This window comes from Mandrillus leucophaeus, unplaced genomic scaffold, assembly GCF_000951045.1.
Source record: "Mandrillus leucophaeus isolate KB7577 unplaced genomic scaffold, Mleu.le_1.0 Scaffold38, whole genome shotgun sequence".
Classification (NCBI taxonomy): Eukaryota; Metazoa; Chordata; class Mammalia; order Primates; family Cercopithecidae; genus Mandrillus; species Mandrillus leucophaeus.
This window is the reverse complement of record NW_012104031.1, coordinates 107,849-113,444: the sequence shown is the minus strand read 5'-3', so window position 1 is coordinate 113,444 and position 5,596 is coordinate 107,849. Positions and strand designations below refer to the sequence as shown.

The 5,596-nt window shown below is 48.2% G+C and overlaps 1 protein-coding gene across 2 annotated transcripts in view; it reads right to left on the bottom strand.

The window, feature by feature from the left end:
- The window catches only part of RAB7B (RAB7B, member RAS oncogene family), a 26,157-nt gene extending 21,185 nt beyond the window's left edge, over window positions 1-4,972 (bottom strand). For both annotated transcript variants that reach the window (XM_011990395.1, XM_011990393.1), the window contains exon 1: window positions 4,757-4,972. The gene's annotated coding sequence lies outside the window, so the exon portion shown is untranslated. The remainder of the gene's footprint in view (window positions 1-4,756) is intronic.
- Window positions 4,973-5,596: the final 624 nt, after the last annotated feature.

The window sequence follows — 5,596 nt, the reverse complement described above, 5'->3', positions numbered from 1 at the left end:
GGAGGCAGAGGTTGCAGTGAGCCGAGATCACGCTACTGCACTCCAGCTTGGGTGACAGAGTGAGACTCCGTTTCAAACAAACAAACAAAAAACGCTGAGAAGACTTTCCTGTGTCATGCCTCCTAATCATCAGAGTTTGAACCCATAGAATCTGTGTGCACAGGAATCTAGGGGATTGGGCTCAGATTTGGTGAATTTCAACAAAATCCTAGGAGAGTTGGAGAAGACAGAGAAAGGCTGCCAAAGTGGCAGAGAGGTACAGTGTGGGTAGAGAGAACTGGAGTTGCCCAACAGGAGCTATATGTAAGGACTGACCACAGGGTCAGAGACACAGCATGCTAGGCAGAGGGCAATGCTTTCACACGCTGTCACAGGACCATGCAGCAGTGCTGGAGTACATCTCATGTTACAAGCTAACATTTGTTTGGTGGGCACTGTGCTGAGGGCTTTGTGAATACACAAATACACAATAGCATTGTGAGGGTTAAACAAATTATACATTATTATAATACACTGAACACATAGAATACAATATTCATAGAATATTGTTATACATTTACTGGCACAAATTAAGGACTCAAGAAACGTTAGCTATTTTATCGCACACAAAGATAGCCTGTGAGACTGATACTATTATTATCTCTGTTTTACCATTGAAGAAACGGACGCTTAGAGCGGTTAAGCAGTTCAGCCCTAAAGATAGAAAGCCTGCACGTGTCAGAGCAGGGTTTGAAGCTGGGATTGGAGTCCAGGCCTAACCCGAGAGCCGGCTCTCTTAACTACTGGGTTCTACTGTCTGTAAAACTAGAATGAGACTTACATGCCCTGCTCCATAGTGCCCCTGTTAGAGAGCTTAGGGGCTGGATGGGTGAGGGTTTGATGCAGGGAGGCCAGCGACGTGCTTACGAAGGGAAAGCTGGGGCAGGACGAGGAAGGTAGACGGTATGTGTGAGACACATAACAGTAGGTCGCTATGCACAATGTGTAAAGCACTCATAGATAATAAAAGGCAACACACCTATCAAAAATGGGCAAAGAACATGAACAAGTTACCAATTGAAATCTTATAAAGAATTAGTAAGCTTTGAAAACACACTCAACCTTACTATCAAGGAAATTGACATTTCAAAATACCATTTATTTTCACCCAGTAGAGTGGCAAAGATTTAAAAAGATTGATGACAATGTTTGGGGTTGGCAAGTGTGTTGGGGAAACACTCTTGTATATTGTTGGTAGAGTATGAATTAGCATGGTCTTTTTGGAAGGTAATTGGACAATATCAAAACTTAATATGCACACAGCCTAGGTTCTCATTCTAGGAATCTGTCCTAAAGTAATACTCACACATAAGCTCAAACACATATGTGTACAAAGGTGATTGCTAAAGCATTGTTGTAATCTAACTGTCCATCAGTATGAGACTCTCTACATAAAGTCTGATCCATTAATACTCTGGAACAATTGGCAGTTTTATTATTTATTTATTTATCTATCTATTTAGAGACAGGGCCTCATTCTTTTGCCCAGGCTGGAGTGCAGTGGCATAATCATAGCTCCCTGCCACCTCAAATTCGTGGGCTAAAGTGATCCTCCTGCCTCAGCCTCCCAAGTAGCTGGGACTACAGGTGTATGCCACCATGACTGGCTGATTTTTTATTTTTCATTTTTTGTAGAGATGGAATCATGCTTTGTAGCCCCAGTTGGTATCAAACTCCTGGCTTCAAGTGATCCTCCCACCTCGGCCTCTCAAAATGCTGGCATTACAGGTGTAAGCCACCACGCCGGGCCAAGGGCAGTTTTAAAAACACGAAATAATGAAGTGGGAAGCTATACATGAGGCCTTTAAGTAAGAAAAAAGAAAATCACTGAATGTTTTATATGGTGTGATACAGAAAGCTAAGGGGAGATATACATTAAATGATTCATAAGAGAGATGGGAAAGGTAGATTAGAGGCTGAGAGCTATCGTTTTATGTTATATATGTTTTGCTTTAAAATTTGTTACACAAGCCTAAGTTGTTTTTGTAATTTAAGAATATCAAATAATCACTTAACATTTCTTTAAAAAGACGTGTGGATGGCAGGCCAAAGTAATTTGAGCATGATTTCAGATAGGACAAATTCCTTCTGTGGGCAAGAGAGTGAGGCCATCTGGTGCCATGGAGTGATCGTGAGTTCAGGACTCAGAATTCTCATCCCGGCTCCACACATCTGTGACCTTGGGTGGGTTACTGAACCTTGGGGCATTTGTTCCCTCATGGGTAAAATGGACATCACTCGTGGCTGTGGCTTCCTCTGCAGGTGACATGTGTCATGATCTTATAGCACAGCAGGGTCCCCAAGTTGGGAAGGATCCAGATAATTGTTTACCAACTGGGAGAGGGGGTGAGTCTAGAGGCCACGGTCCTGGTTGGTCATGCTTGCCACTTCCTATGGTGTAAACACTTACACCATGGCTAACTTCAAGTCACCAGCATGGAGCCTGCTCCAGTACACTCCTACAAGGACCTCAAAGGTCATTGATGCCAAGCACCACCCTGTGCTTGAGTCATCTCTTCCACATCCACAAAAGGTAGAGCCAGACCGGCCCCATGGAGCTGCCTCCCGCTCCTGGGAGTATTTCTCCTGAGGGCCACACAAAAAGTGCTCAAGATCCTTGTAAGTTACCTCGGCCTTAACTTTGGACTCCTGCATCTCACCTCCTCCCTGCTTCTTTCCCCTGGATGCTCACTCCGGGTGTGCTGCCGCTGCAGGTTCCCCTACCCTATCCCAGAAGGGTAGGAGTTTGCTGAGGCTGCTATTTTATAAGAGCCTAGTCCTTGGGCCCAGTGTCACTAGGAGCAACGAGAGAGTTGACTGGGACCAGGTCTGTGGGAAGTGGGAGTGGCGTGTGGGGTGACACAGGCTGGCTCACCTAGGAGGCACATTCAGATCTCATACAGTGGTTGGAGTCCCTTTCCATGTCATCTCTGCTGGGCTTTGGCAGTAGCTGTCTTTTTAAGCCTCATCCCACCCACTCAGCTGACTCAGATGCTTCAAACCAGGGAATCCTCCTAGAGGCCAGGCTGAGTCATCCTCTACAGTTAAGTAAAGTGAAAAGCAGGATTGAAATGCAAGACTCTGCCTTCTGCCAGCCCTGGTCCACACAGAGCAGAACTTGCAGTGACTCACTCCCCACTGGAGGTCCCTAACTCTTTCCCCTTCTTGCCTAGCAGCACTTCTAAGCCTGGAGTCCTGGTCCTGCCCATTTGCCAAAGCTACAGGGTAGCTCAGCCCCTGTGGAGTAAGAAGGACTGAGTTGTTGCCAAGCCCCTGGGCCTGGGACCAGCCCTCCGAAAACATTGGAACCCCCTTCGCTCTCACTTCTCACTTCCTTTCTCTCCTTACCCCGCTGACTCCAACCTGAAACCAGGCACAATCTTCTGTCCCATCTGTGTTGTGTAGGGTATCACTTCTGCTGACAGGAGACTAGTGAGCAGGGGCAGGTGAGGATTCTGAAGCAGACAGAGTCTCCCGCCCCCATCATACTATCTTACTAGGCTCTCGTCCACTTCAGGACCTTCCCTCCCGATCCCATACCTTGGAAAAGGACAAATATATCCACCCTAAAAAATAATGGGACCTACAGTCTTGGAAGCAAAGTTTGTCTGTGAAAAGAGGCTATGTAGAGAGCACAAGGCTTTGTTACCTCCCAGTAATGCTCACAATTCCGCCTCACCCACCTCAACCCTAGCAGGTCTAGACCTGCTCCCTCTGGGAGGTGCACCTACAGCCCTGGTTTCAGGAGGCTCAGTGCTCTTTTCCTTTAGGTTATTTGTGGGTTTTGTCTCCTCGAGTAGACTGTCCATTCCTGGAGGGCAGGGCTGTGCCTCACACTTCTCTGTATCCCACTAAAGAGCCTGACCAATGCTGGGATTCTAGAGGTTTCCATGAACAACCGTCTATCCACTCATCCATCCATCTGTTCATCTGTCCGGCACAGGCAGGGTGTGCTTACTAAGCCCCAGCACTGTGTAGGTTTAAAGATATAGACAAGTTACTATCTCCATGGGAACTTTTTGGTGGGAGATTGATCTGTAAGCCCAAAGAAATTATTTGTATTAATACATAATACCTAGCAATTATAGAGCACTTGCAGTTTACAAAATGCCACTGAAGCCCAGTGGACTCCTGGGTCAAGAACAACTAGTTGGTGGTAAACTGGGTATAGAACCCAGATCCGTCTGACCCTATACATTGGCTCCCCTGGCATTGCAGCACTGGGCAAGGAGAAATATTTATGATTTAGAACAGGAGTGACAATTTCCTACTCCAGGGGCCAAGCTTCCCCTGATGAGACCCTGGCCAACACAGTTGCATCCCAGAAGGCACTCTGTCAATGTCACAAGGGGACTCTGGGTGCCAGCAGGGTTTTGCCCTCATCCAGGGCTCTAGTTTCTGGCAGGTCCTGCAGGTTTGAGGCAGCAGCGCCGCCCTCTTCTGACGGGGCCAGCAGCTGCGTCCTGGGACTGATGGCCTCTGTGGGTCGTGAGCTGGGCCCCAGCTCTTCGCACAGGCAGGGAAGTCCTTTCTTGCTGCCACACCCTGGGAGCTTCTCCAGGGTGGGATCTTTGGGCTGGATCTAAACTCTGAAGCTGCCAGATTGGAAATCTCATCCTTGCATTCCCTGCCTCCACTCCTCCACCCAAACACCCAAATAACTCCCAGGGCTGCGGGGGCAGACAGAAGCACTGAGACAAACTCCCGGGGCACTTACAGCTGTGGCTGCGCAGCACTCGGCCTCCGCTCTGAGGGCGGCTGGGAGTCCTCTCTCAGTCTCGTGGTCTCTTCTTAGAGCGATGGTCTCAGCAGGGCCAAGCAAAAGGCTTTGGGACAAAGACGGGCCAAAAAAAAAGTCTGTTGAAGCCACGCCACTTCCCTCTGAGTTTTCCTCCTCTCCCTCTCGTGCACAGACTTGGGAAAGTTGCAAAAGAGGCTGGGCCGGGTGACCTCAGCTGTGTGGGTGGAGGGGGTGGAGTGGAATGGAAAGGCTGACTGGATTTGGGCCCTTGAAGAATTTCATTTATAGGAACCCTGGCCCATGGTGATGGGAGCTGTGGGTCAGGGGCCTGCAGGGTAACATGCCCCATTTTTGGGCACCATAAACAGCCTCTGGTTGGCTTTAGAAACTTCTGCTGCTGCTGGAAGGCACCCAGTAAAGGGGCCCTTTTGTTTTCGTTGAGGTTTTAGCTACACATGGGTAGAAGATTCAGTCTACCATCAGCCTGGTAGGAAGAGGTTCTGGTCCTCATGCTTTGCCCTTACCCCAGTACCTGTACACACACACACACACACACACACTCCTCCCCTACGCCAACACACACAGCACACACACAGATAAAACATACATGCCACACACCACACACACTACCCACACAGACTCCACACATGCACATCACACACACAAACAACACCCACACATACCACGCACAATATACACACAATATACACACCACACACACATACACACCACATACACAAACACCACACATCACACACATCACACAAACACACCATACACACACACCACACACACACCACACATGCACACCACACA